This window comes from Lepeophtheirus salmonis, chromosome 13, assembly GCF_016086655.4.
Source record: "Lepeophtheirus salmonis chromosome 13, UVic_Lsal_1.4, whole genome shotgun sequence".
Taxonomy (NCBI): domain Eukaryota; kingdom Metazoa; phylum Arthropoda; class Copepoda; order Siphonostomatoida; family Caligidae; genus Lepeophtheirus; species Lepeophtheirus salmonis.
The window spans coordinates 32,357,753-32,371,117 of NC_052143.2; the positions used below are offsets into that span (position 1 = coordinate 32,357,753).

The 13,365-nt window shown below is 30.6% G+C and overlaps 1 protein-coding gene and 1 long non-coding RNA gene across 4 annotated transcripts in view; both read left to right on the forward strand.

Moving 5' to 3' along the window:
- The first annotated feature begins 224 nt into the window (after nt 1–224).
- On the forward strand, nt 225–1,536 carry LOC139907056 (uncharacterized). The gene is made up of 2 exons (XR_011783368.1): nt 225–965; nt 1,050–1,536. It is a non-coding gene; the product is annotated as an uncharacterized lncRNA (long non-coding RNA).
- A 4,581-nt stretch (nt 1,537–6,117) lies between these two features.
- The window catches only part of LOC121128531 (uncharacterized), a 345,068-nt gene continuing 337,820 nt past the window's right edge, over nt 6,118–13,365 (forward strand). Inside the window, exon 1 of one of the 3 annotated variants that reach the window (XM_071892521.1) lies at nt 6,118–6,303. The gene's annotated coding sequence lies outside the window, so the exon portion shown is untranslated. The remainder of the gene's footprint in view (nt 6,304–13,365) is intronic. The other 2 variants (XM_071892522.1, XM_071892523.1) reach the window with 2 other exon arrangements.

Here is a 13,365-nt window from a genome sequence, read left to right on the forward strand (position 1 = left end):
ACCGTTACTATGAAGCAGTCGTTTCTTTAACAAATCTCTGCAGTGTTCTTAAACTTCCTGCTGTAAATATTTTAACTTATTTGTATCTTTGCCAAAGCTTCAAGACATGACCTCTTAACAAGAAATTGTACGATTTTTAGTTATTGTCTAAGTTGTCCAAATGAGGTAAGTCCGTCAGAGTTGAGTTGTTCGTATTGATTTGATAATGTATATTTGTAATTTAGGAGCTCGTGTGGCCAAATACCGGTAGAACTAATGGGAGAACTGAGTTCCAAGAGTAGGTCATTCTCTGCCAGAAATTGTCAACCGATTTGGTAACTTTACATAAATCTTGTGGACCTATATGGAGTCGTTCTTATAGATAGTAGGCCAACTACTCGTAGAAATATATTTTAATTCTAAGTGCTCAGAAGTCCTCACCATTAATCAACGGATTGAACCAATAGAGATTTAATAATTTCCAGCTTGCTTCCGGATTTAGGAAACATAGTCCTCTGACTCTTATGGGGCCATCTAACCGGCTTTGCAGTATAAACTGCCTCTTTTTATTCCATTAGAAGTCCTCTCAAATCCTGTTCATTTTTTTTTTTTTTTGCAAATATCCTCTCTGAAAAGAGTGTGTTCAATAAGATGAAATACTATTGGGATAATTATGGAATTCTAGACCTTGATTGTATCTAAAAAATACTGGCAAAGTATGTCCTAATATATTCCATAATTTGAGATCGTTGTAAAGGTTTATCTACTCCAGATAATTCAAACTTATCCTCTTCTTGGCCAACTGTGGTCTCCTTGCCAATAGAGCTCCACCACCTTGAAGATTTCCCGGGAACCCAGCTATTACAAAATTTAAACATAGCTTGTCTTATGTAGACCCCACACCGGTAGAGTTTTTCATAGAAGTCAGAAGCTTTTCTAGAAACCAGTCTAGGCTTATTGGTTACTGATCCGTTCTGATAATCTCAGTGAGTGCAATTTTTACGTTGTGAAAATACTTCCAGTTTTTTATAATTTCCTATCCCATTTATATTGTTCTTCACTGATTCCAGCAAAGTGTGGCAAAGCTTAATGTTGGAAAAGATATTGACGTAGAGCAAATTTAAAATGGAAAACAGATCTCTTATGGATGTGATTCAAAAGCTGTTTGAAAGATGTAGAAGTGACAAGTCAATAATGAAAATAATGTTGAAAGAACAGAAATAGGATCAAAGTGAAAAACAACAGTTCATAGAGAAAATGTCCGAAAATTTCATTATCATAAAGGATCTATAGATCATGGAAAACTCACAAATGCAAGACCATCAGCAAGTTTCTGAGAAATAAAAATTCAAATGAAACCACCTTCTCAGATTGAAGAAGACATAGAATTTATAGAATTATTCAGTACTCTTGGACAGTTACGTAATAGTGATGGGAATGAATGACCACAAAGAAGATATGAAAATGACCATTTTTAAATTATTATATAGTCAGAAAATATTGCTTAGAATAAATCACGCTATGAAAAACAACATTAAAAACAAGAAATAAAAGAAATTATGGTACTTATTAGTGTTGATCCAGTACACAATTTTTTTTGGTTCGGTTTTACGTAATTTTTTTTTAGACCGATTTTACCGATACTTCGGTCATGACCACGGTCTCAGACAGTGGACCAATTTTTTTCGGTCTCACTTTGTATACCAATTTTCTCACTCTATGGACCATTTTTTTTCGGTCTCAATTTATGAACCGATTTTTCTCGGTCTCCTATATTATGGGACACCAACTTTTTTTTTTAGAGCAACTGTCATTCCTTTTTTTTACAAAAAATCTAACAAAGTATTGCGTACATACTAGATATGCACCTCTGAAATAAGACTTTTAGCTATTGGCCACTAGATGTCGCCAGTTAGACATTATAAACCAGTCCAAAAATCAAAATGCTTATTTCGACATGTGTCAACAATATTTAATTCATTGTTTGTATAGTTTCATTCAACAATGCAGTTTTTTGAATAGAAAAAATGTCTAATTTTGTGCCGACAAACTACAATGTGCAGACATCATTGATTTTCTGATACTAATTGAAGTAATACGCTTCTCAAGCCTATCAAATCTTGTTGAAGCTTACGGTGGACATACTCTAAGCAGATTATAGTGCTTCAGGTGCTTTCAAAAATTCCAAGTGGTGACTTGGACGTGAGAAATGAAGAGGGCAGCCGGTCACCGAAAAAATTCGTAGACACCGAATTGAATGTATTACTCGATGAAGATGATGGCCAAACACAAAAACAGTTCGCAGAACAATTGGGTTTTGACCGTTGGACCGATGGAAACATGCTATACGTAAAAACTCTCAATATATAAAGCCAGGTAGCACAAGGTAATTTTCCTTGATAACAACGAACCACCGCATCCCTCTATAGCCCCCTCACCAGCTTGTTGAGTCGTACAACTGGAAACTTCTTGCTCTTGAAGCTTACTCACCAAACCTGGCGCCTTCCAATTATCACTTGTTTGCATCGATGGGCCACACACTCAATGATATACACTTCGATTCTCACGCTGAAGCCAAAAAATGGATCGATGGTGGGTTTGTAGACAAAGACGAACAACTTTTTTGGAAAGGCATCCATAAATTGACTGAAAGATGGGGGAAATGTGTGGGTAGTGAAGTTGTAACTTTGAAAATTAAATTTGTAACCAATTTTTTAACAATAAACGTACAAATTTAAAAAAAAGTATCATTTCATGGCGCATACTTGGTATAAGAGACGGTGGGATCAAAATTAATCCGAGCTATCTCTGTTTAAACTTCGTATAACGTCATTGTACTTGAAAAATATAAGTCATGTTATAAAGAATTTATCTGTAAAAACATTTTTTCTTGTTTAAAATGGTTTATTTTAATCATTATTATTATTTTATTTTTTGGGCTTTATTGAGCGGATCCCCCATATCCCTTTATAAGCCATTGCTTAGTTTGAATGGTATTTATTGCAATCAAAAGGCAGTATAAAATTAACACACGAAATTATTTTTGATCCATTGTAATATAAATAACAAAAGCAGCATGCCACTTAGCACAATAGCTACCAAACTAAAAAGCTGATTGTCTTGAAATGCTGAAAGCTGTCTTTTGATAGTTGATACTAACTGAAAATTAGGTGAATGAAACAAAGTAACTCAATAGTCAACAAGCTTGGTAGAAAATATTTTCTTGAAAAAAAATGTGCGTAAGATTGAACCCCAGTCGTTCCTAGAGAAAAAAAAGTCGCTTTAATGTCTTATTACCGGATGCTACTTTTTCTTGTATATTTTTTGAGCTTGTGTGCCAAAAATTCTCTAAATTTGGGAGGGGCAGTTGACATTTTGTATTTATTTTGGTCCATTTGACATCGAATGACTGTAAGGTTTCACTTTATCCTGTATTACAGGGTTTTCAATTCCATTTACTAACTTAATATTCTCTTGATCTCTTATAGACTCTTTTATAAATATCCTTTACTAATGGATCAATTATAATCTCTTTCTCTTCCATTGGGGGAAAAGTTAAAACACCTTGAATTTCTTTCATTATCAAACAATGGTTTTTGGTTTACAAATACTCTACTTTCGATGACAAAAGCTCCCTTAGTAGATATACGATTTCTCTATTTCTTGGTAAGAACTGTTTGAATTGATTCATTTATCCTAAAAATTATCAATATCTTTCTAGATTATGGCTCTGGAAACCTTTTATAATCTTGTCAATTTACTTAAATATGCTTCAATGCACTTTTTGAATATAATAGACTCATAATATCTTAGTTTAGGTTGCACAAATACAAATTTCCATGGATTTAATGTCATTTAAACTAAATTGTTTGTCTACGAATTATTAGGCAAATATATATCCAAACTGTTTCTGCTGAAAAAAAAGAAAGAAGAAATGCTAACTTTGAGCCACATTGATCTATGCTTAGAACCCTTAGAAGTAATCCACATAGAGAGTGAGTACCCAAAACTTGCATAAAATTTTGATTAATAATTTATCCTCATTATTTTTAAGTACGAGGTTTCATTACACAATCCAACGATAGCTGAAACAGAAATAAAAAAGAAAAAAGTTTTTTATTTGTCCCATGTCTCTAAGTCTAAGAATATGGGATAAAAAAGAAAATCAACGTGTGTGCAATGTCATCTGTACCGGTTTCAGTAACGAGAAGGCTACAGAGACCGTTGGCAACTTCATTCGGACTGCCCACAGCTTAAATAAGTACATTAAGGAGCATCCCCTCCAACACAGGCAAGATGAACAAAAACTAATGCAGTAACGATATGAATGACTTCTTGCCTGCCTCTATGTCGCCCTCCTCCAGCCTTGTCCCCAATCTCATAGACTTTTTAGCTTGAGGCGTCTTGGAAAATAATTTCTGCTGTACCACTTATCCAAATTTGGATTCTATGTGAGCTGCCACCATGACAGTGTGGGACGCCATGGACACGGCCTTCATCGTCTAGAGCTTTATATCTGTTCGCCGGCGTGGCATTGCTGGTAATGCTTGTGAAAGAGGACATCCAGCTAAAAATAGTATTTTAACATATCACAAATTGGATTTAAGTTATATTTTGTTGATACAATAAAAATCACGTTTTTTGTAATAACGTCAGACTAATGCAAGTTTTGGGTCCCATTGTGATCATGAAAAAAAGGTTTAGAAACAATAATTATTTTATATTAATAAACGATCTTGCAAAAGTTATTTCATAGTTTTGCTCATAAATAAATATTTTCTTTTAAAAAGTGACAAATTACGTATTAATATACAGCGAATATCCGGCTCTTTTTTAGTCCTTTTTGTATGAAATAAGATCTAAACTTTTTTTGAAAGGCGTTCTTCAAAGCGAAAATGCACATATAGTTACTGAATATCTTCCTTGTGACATTCACATAGCAACCTGCATTACTCCAGTACAGATAATCGTATTACTCGTTGTAAAGTACTTCCCAAAAATCAAAAGTATTATTTAAAACCCTTGTATTTTACATGTACTTATGTCATCAATAATACAATTATCAAAAAAAAAAAATATATATATGGGCTTGAATGACACATTAGATATGTATGGAATGTTAATTGTCAGAAAAAAAATGAATTAATGATATTAGATATAATTATAATTCAATTTCGAATAAATCTAATTTATTATGAATGAATTAGTAGTCACTAATTTGAATTATATAATTTACTCATTATGTAAACTAAAAATTGAAAAAAAAGAGAGTTCCTCATTAAACAAGCTCAGAACTCAGAGTTAGATGGAGTGACAGATCTGAAATTTCATTTTTGAAATTCCACAGAATTGTTTATTTAACACATATAATTGTATATATATTTGAAATTGTATAAGATGGGACATTTCAAATGTCTTATATTTTTTTTTACATGAGTTACATGGATGTGAATTGACTTTAAGCTTGCAGGTTGAGTTGAGTATTTTACAATTATACAACTTCCAGCTCCACCAAAAATCAGCTCAGTCATTACTAACATTTTTTTTTTTTGTTATGGGTCAGATCAGGTTACTGAATTTTAAAAAAAACCAGAACCCAAATAATATCTGTACAATTATTGATGATAAAAAAATGAAGAAAATGAGAATCAAGAATAAGAACATGGATAAGATCAGTTTAAAATATATTATTTTTCTTTAAAATATGAAAAGAAATACTTGAATTTCACAATATTTGTTACTTTTTAACGGGATCCTGATATTTGAAAAGTTGTTTCACGGGATCTTCTATAGGACAGTTCCCAGGAAATGAGAAATCTTTTTAGCTATGTTTTGTAAAATTTTAGGGGCTCCAAATCAAACCATCTCTGTTCAGCCCATAACTCAATTACAAAAACAATTTATGGAGGGTAAAATCTAAATTAAATAATTATGCAAGTTTTGAGTCCCTAGTCTGTACATTCAGTTCTTCATAACATTTTTTTGAGTTCCAACTTGTACAATTTACTTATACAAATTACAACTTGTACACATCATATATTAAAAAAAATGAAAGGAAGAGAGTGAAAAAAGACAACGGAGAAATACATAGAGAGAAGAGAACTTTGAAAATAATACAACTACCCCCAAAGTAAAGAAACAAGTTAAAATCTTAGAGCCCTCCCTCAGTTGCATGGTTATTCGTACTGTAGCAAGTTGCCTTTTTGTGTAAAAATAAAATAAAAAGTGGATTAGGATACATATAATTATCTACCAGAAAAATTATTCAAACTGTGTTAGTGGTACTAATCAAAAAGAACCTGGAATTGAAATTTGGTAGAAAAAGTAAGAACATATTCAAATACTTTAAAAAAATTGACGCACCACTTATTAAAAAAATTTTTATATATTTTTTTATAAGTGGTGCGTCAACATGAAAACAATATTGACCAAAAATTGAAAATGGAGAAAATTGCAATTAAATTTTTGACTTCATGGAACACATATCCCAATATTTTTCAAACATATTTTGGTCAATTATAAAAATGTTATTTGACAAAAAAAAAAATAGTAATAGCTTAGTAATACATTCTTTAGAAGGATTTTTTGATATTATTTTATGCCAGAGTCAAAATAGTATCAAAAATGATACCAACGTGGTTTGCGTGTTAATGTGTATTTTGATTGGGACGCCCTGTTACAAAAAAGTGTCTACATAACTGACCATTCTGGTAATGTTAAGTGACTAAGACTCAATACCTATTTGGAATAAGAGCTGAAAGATAAATATCAAGATTGTAGTTCGTTTTTTTTTTCATATTATGTTTGCGGTTATTTTATTCTTTTCATTTTATCAATTATTGGGTTTTTTAGATATAATCTTTAAAAAACATACATAATTTACATAAAAATACTTAAGAATTGCTATAATGTTATGCTGATTTCAAATATAACATTAAATCAAATGCAGAATAAATTTATATATAAAAAGCTTTGAAATATTTAAGATAAAATATCTATCAATTTTAAGAGCTTTCTCTTTCTTTTGCAAAGTTAAATCAAAGGCTTAATCTTTGCAAGCACACTACATGTATCAGTTCTAACCAAAAAACCATTGTTTTCAAAGAACAAATCCAACAAAACATGAATTTCATACAAAAACATAAAACAATGAATATTTGCAGCAAATCAAAGTGTCTTTTGCTGTTGCCTTTCAGACACAAGTTCAGAAATGCATGGCTTCACCTAGGCAAGAGCCACTGCCATATCATTTTTGCTACACATTAAGTTCCTTTTCTTTGTTTTTATATCGACCATCCAAGAAAAGGATTTATCACAAAGAGATTTTGTTACAAACGATTTGAGTATCTCTAGGGATTTCTTTGCAATAATAGATTATGGTACGATTTGGTGACACTAAAACGTTGGCAGTCTTGTTGTTCTGAAGAGTTGTTGCTGAATCTGGCTCTGCTGAAGTTTTTTTGGGTTTCTCACCCATGCTGGATATGCCCCTATGGTGGGGGTGTATCCCTCAAGATACTTTCCAAGCTCTTCTAAGTGCATGGCAATTGCTTACTTCAGCACTCCATGTGCAGAAATGTCCCCCATTCCAGACATGTCTTCGACCTTACTAACATAGTCCTTGAGTATATATGTAGCCCTAAAATGTATAAAAAATAAGTTATATAATCTTATATTCGTATTCGTGTTGTAGATAAAACTTGACAATTACAATAAATAAATAGAGATATTTTTTATAAATATCCCACATTTTTTGTCACTAATCGATAAAAAAAAAGTACAAATTTAGACACATTTAATTTTTTCAGTACATAATACTCTCAATGTATTTAAATATTACCGTTTATCACTGGCATCAACAAGTACTCAGTGCAAGTTTTAAGTATTTTTTTTATTCATAAAGCTATGTGATAGAGTTTTATCAAGGTTTATTAGAAATTTGTCAGTTTTAATTAGTAAAAATATCAACCATGAGTCACCATGATGGTGTCTCATTCAATTATGATGTTATTAAAAAAATCTCCATTAAATTATCTACTACGGGTCCAAAGTGTCTTGTTTAGTAATTGTAGCATTTTTTTTGTTGTTTTACTTTGAAATAAAATAAACATGGGATACAATTTTCATTTGGATTTCTTTATTAAATCGGCAACTATTATAAAAGTGCAACATATTTTTCAAAATTATTATAAATCATTCAAAAAAATAGATAATCTATAATTAATCACTTTAAAAATTAATAACATTCGCCATAAATGAAAAACGCAATGAATTAAATAAAATTAAGCATAATCGAATATATTTGCAACACTGTTCTGACTTGGATTAAAGGACTAAAAAAGCTTACGATATCATATAATTGAAAAGCTATTAATATGAAATTTAACTATTAACTATTTGCTCATGACAAAAGAAACATTGAAATTAGTGTTTGTACACAAGAAAAAAATATTCACGTATGTTCAAGTCATTTTGTGCTACCCTATAGAAGATTTAATTGAAAAGATAATAAAAAATATTTGATATATTAATTTAGTATTGATCCCAAAAAATAATTGTAGAAAGTCTAATTAATTTTGCTTTCAAGGACAGAGTTGACTAGTTTGATGCATAAATCCTTATTTCTTAAAAATAAAAAATATAGTTATTCTAGAGCAAGGTATTTATATTGTTATCATGTCTCTGGACTAAAGGCTTTGAAATATGAAGAAATAAAATAGTAAACTCCCTATGATGTCAACCAACTATAATAAGCCAATGACATTCTTAGGAAAAATTTCAGGGACCGACAGTTAAGGATAGGTCCCAACGAACATTAGGACCATTTCTAAGACTGGACTTGACCTAATAAACAAACAACAACACAAAAACCTGAGTTTAAAATATTTTCTTTAGTTGACATATTTTTAGCAGGTCAAAATTTGTAAAAAAAAATAATAATCAAATTATTAATTTTTAAATAAAGTTAAACAATTGTATATAATTTTATAAACCTTTTTCTAAGAAGTTGTAAACCTTACAATTGTTTTCTTCTTTTGTTCATATAGAGCCAAACTATCTTTGTCTAAACCGTTGATTGACACTCATTTGCTAAATGTCCAGATGTATTCTGCGAGCGATATTCATCCGATAAGTCACCAATATTAACTTTTTTACTTTAAATCCTATCTTAATTTATTTAATGTTATTAAGGCAAAAAAAAAAAATAATAATAATTGTTTTTTGACAAAGCATTCACATTTTTTGAAAACTTTTGTATAATATCAAGTTGTATGTCCTCAAAAGTTAAAGATATCAAATGATCAGATCACTCCAAAAGGTTTTCTATCTCTTGTTAAACAGGATTTCTTTTGTCAAATATTAGTATTAATTGACATCCAAGTTTCCCTATTTTTTTATTTAAATTTAAAAACATTAATGATTTTTTTTTTCCACACCAATATCACTACTAAATGATTATTGGAGAAGAATACAACATATACAATCAATAATGTACACACATAAAATAATTAAAATCAGTTAAAACAAATAAAAGCCACATTAAAGATAATAACTTATTTGTAAATACAATTCATACATTCGAGGTTTTGTCGATTTCTAATAATATTTCGAGAAATTAATTAGTAAAATAATAGTATAAATAAACAATAGCAAACTAATAATTACACAGGCCTTATGAATCTCAATACTTTCCCTAGCCAAGGACTTCTTTAAAATTAAATTCACTTATTGCGACGTGGGTGTACTTTTCTTGAGAAATGGCATCCCAGGAATGCCTTCTCCGCCACCATCATCTGAACCTTTGTCAATGTTTTGGCCGCTACCTTCTAAGCCACATTAATAGCTATCCGGCAAGAAGTTATAAATGATTTTATTCACCAACGCTTTTCCTTACATCGACAGAAAAAAATCATTGAATTAACTATTTGACAAGTAAGACATAAGAAGATAATATTTTTTTGGAGAATAACAGGTGTAGTTCAAAGAAATGTATTATTTTTACAATAGATTGCTTTAGTAATGTGTGTCATACATTGTATAAGTGTGATGGGTTTACTCGGATAAGATTTCCTACTAAAAAAAATCTTAGACAGTTTTGTGATTGTTCGACTCAGTATTGTTTGAGGGAGCGTCATAAGATGGACACCAGCGACGAGAAAATAAGCCATATTTTACGATTTTCGCCCATAGAAGCAAAAGCCAAGCAGCTGAAAATGTGTAAGATTATTTAAATCTTTATACTGTAATAGCCAATAAAGTAGATTTTTGGTTTCGTCGATTTTGTTACTGTATTTTTGATGCCCAGATGCATTATGCTCTAGAAGGCCTATTGTCAAAAATTTGGACAAAAAAATAAAACTGTGTACTCCCACCATCATATATGGAATGTTTTAAGTGTCAAAGAAATAAACATTAAGGAATGAAAATGGAAAAAAGTTATTTTTACTAGAAGTAGTATATTGTAAGGAAGTGAGATTAGGTTATTTTTTTTATTATTTAACAATAATTAAATAAGAATAAATGGCATTCAAATGATTTATAAACATTACAAAAAATATGATTGTTTCCAAAGTTTAGAATACTTTGTAAAAAGTGTCCGATTTTTAACAAAAACTTAACCTGCTTAAAAAAATGTCAAATGATGCGTAAAAATGTTATGAGCTAATCAAAGTTTGAAGGAAAAATCCAATTTTTCTATGGTCCAGTAAATCCAATTTGTTTTTAAATAAGCTCACGTTGAATTTGACAGATATAAATGGATTTGAACTCAAAATATCTGTATAAATAAATGAATTCGTAAACAAACATATTTAAAAAAAAGTGTAAAAAGTTTTATATAATTTTTCTTTTCTAAAGGAATTTCTTTGTATATTGAGACCGTTAATTTCCTTGAAAAATGTTATTCAATTTAAGATAAAACTTTTTGCCTTTTTATCCTGAACATTATCATATTTTTGTTCATGCTAATAAAAATTAAACCTCTCCTTCAGGCCAAATTTTTAATCACGTAAAAAAAATTAGAATTGATTAAATTAATTATTATTCATCATGTGACGAATAAACTTCTTTCTTTGTTTTTTTATGTTAATGTAATTTTGACAAATTATTCAACCAAATTAATGCATTTATGTAATACTAAGTGTATTGCCAGGAGTTTTTAGGTGTCTAAGAAAATACAAACTTTGCTTTAATCATAAAAATAAAACTTTTCAACAAATTGTCAGTGTGGGAGTACACGGCTAGGTGGATGGGACATACCCGGCGTCCCTGTTCCACCATACATTGTCCACCTCACGTAGCCGTAGACCCCCATACCTTGTCCCATCTACTTATCCGCAAAAAAAACAAAAAACCCATATCCATATTCATGAGCACACTCACACAATGTTACTGAATAATTACATGTTCTCTACACAAAAATATATATAACAGCAAGGGCTATTAATTTTTATTCTCTAAGATTGAAAGCAATTATATTACTACGATTTTTGTACGTCTTTTTTTTGAAGAAACGCTCAGAGTCAATGCTAGAAGAAAATTTCTCCCAAAAAAATAAATGAATCTACTTAATAGTAATTACAATCTTAATGTCACTCTTCATAAAATATTATTGGAAAAAAAAACGCAATTAAATTATTGCTTGAACTTAAATAAACTTGAATTACTTATTAGTTTGTCAAAATTAGTTGGTTGTTGCTATTATTCTACTATCCATTCGAAAGAATAATGTTAATTCCTTCTAAAAGTAAAAAAAGGAAAAAACATATATATTTAAATAATCTTCATTAATGTCTATTGACTAGACACAATAATAGCTCATTCAGTACCATGTTTGCATTTCTAATGAGTTACAGTTGTTTTGTAACCATTTTTTGTTTGACAATGTTTTTAGTGTTTTATTAAATAGTCAAAATAGATATAGAAACTGGAAGGATACAATGCATTTTAATTTTCTAAACATAAATATAAGTTGGAGAAAAATAAGAATTTGATGATTTGCCAATTGTGTAAGTTTGACCACCAAAAAAAAAGGTGGTCTTAAACTTTAATGGTAAGATACATTATATCAAGAAAAAAAAGTAAATAAAGACAAAAAATGATGAGTATAACTCAGAAAACACTATCCTTATCGACACGCATGGGGCCTGGAAACATGGTGTATTGGGTATGTTACTCTTCCATAGGGAAAGGATGACTTAACTTCTTCGAAGGAACGATGGAAAGGCTAATTATAGAAAAATCTTGGGGACATCCTCCTTTCCTCAGAGCATGGCATTGACAATAGGTCGTGTAATGGGTGTTCTTGTACAATCATTTTACTTATAAATATTTTTCATTAACAGGGCTCACATTTTTTTTTTTTAAATAAAACGAAAACGGTTTGGGATATCGACGATTTCTTTATTTGCCGTTAAAATAAATTCAAGTTAATTTATGAATTAAATCCAATGTCGTTTGAGTGACCACCATGTGCACGTTGTACGAAGTCCAATCCTTGAACCCAGTTTTCGACTACTTTTCCACATAAATTGGCTGAAACTACAGCAATTTCGCATTGAATATTTGTTCTGAACTCTTCTATCGTCGACGGATTATTGGTGTAGACCAGGGCTTTCACGTGACACCAAAGAAAATAGTCTAGAGACGTTAAACCGCACGAGCGATGCAGCCAATTGACTGGTCCATTTCTGGAGATAAGACGCTCACCAAACTTACTCTTCAATAAATCGATTGTAACATTTGCTGTGTGTGAAGTTGAAGCCACATATCGTCCAAGTCCATATTTTCCAATTCAAACAATAAAAAAAATCGGTTATCATGGCGCAGTAACAATTTCTATTCACAGTAAGGTGGCGATTGTCATCGTCAACGAAAAAGCACGGCCCAATGATACCGCCAGCATGCAATCCACATCAAACAGTAATTTTTTTGGGGATGTAATGGCCAAATGATGAGCCAAAAATGTGAGTCATCACTGAAGATGATTTTACGTTGAAAATCAGGATCATTTTCGAATTTTCTTTCAGCCCATTTTACGAATTTTTACTAGAATCGTATCAGACTAGACATACAGATTTTTTTTGGAATGACCCCATCACTACTCCTAACTGAATCAAAAATCATGATGAAACCCCTATAACTACATGCCAATAGCCCTTAACAATATCTATGTTTTATATTTTTAGTCAGAAAAGTATCACAGACTACTAAAATAATGTAATACGTACATTGGTTTGATCACAGCACTAATATAACCATTGATGAAATATCTTTGTTTGGTCAATCAAACAAATAATTGATGAGCTTTTCTGTAATAATTATGTACATTTTCGTTCAATAATTATGAAATTATTAATGGTATCATAAGTCTGTCTCATCCGAAAA